Source organism: Calidris pugnax, unplaced genomic scaffold (assembly GCF_001431845.1).
Source record: "Calidris pugnax isolate Ruff unplaced genomic scaffold, ASM143184v1 scaffold384, whole genome shotgun sequence".
NCBI classification, from domain to species: Eukaryota; Metazoa; Chordata; class Aves; order Charadriiformes; family Scolopacidae; genus Calidris; species Calidris pugnax.
Window position 1 is genome coordinate 151,041 of NW_015091144.1, and position 347 is coordinate 151,387.

The window sequence follows — 347 nt, forward strand, 5'->3', positions numbered from 1 at the left end:
TTTCTCCTGACGTGGCCACAAATATTGGCTGATCCCGGGCGAGATAAACGCCCCTCTGATCCCGCAGGAGCCTCTCCCGGGCACAGGGCAGCGGCGGCACGGGTTCGCCCGGGGGGGAAGATGGACCCTGGCGGCCGGGGCTCCCGTTCGAGGGGCTCAACCGGGGCCGCCTCCCTCGGGGCTCGGGGCTCGGGCTCCGGACAACGACCGGCTCCGGTGGAGGGAGGTCACCCCGCTCCCGCCTCGCTGCCCACCCCCGCGGGGGGCGCCCAGGCGGGTGGGGGGGCCCCCGGGGCGGCGGGAACCGAGAAGGCAGCGGGGACACCCCCGGTGCGGGACCCCCCCGG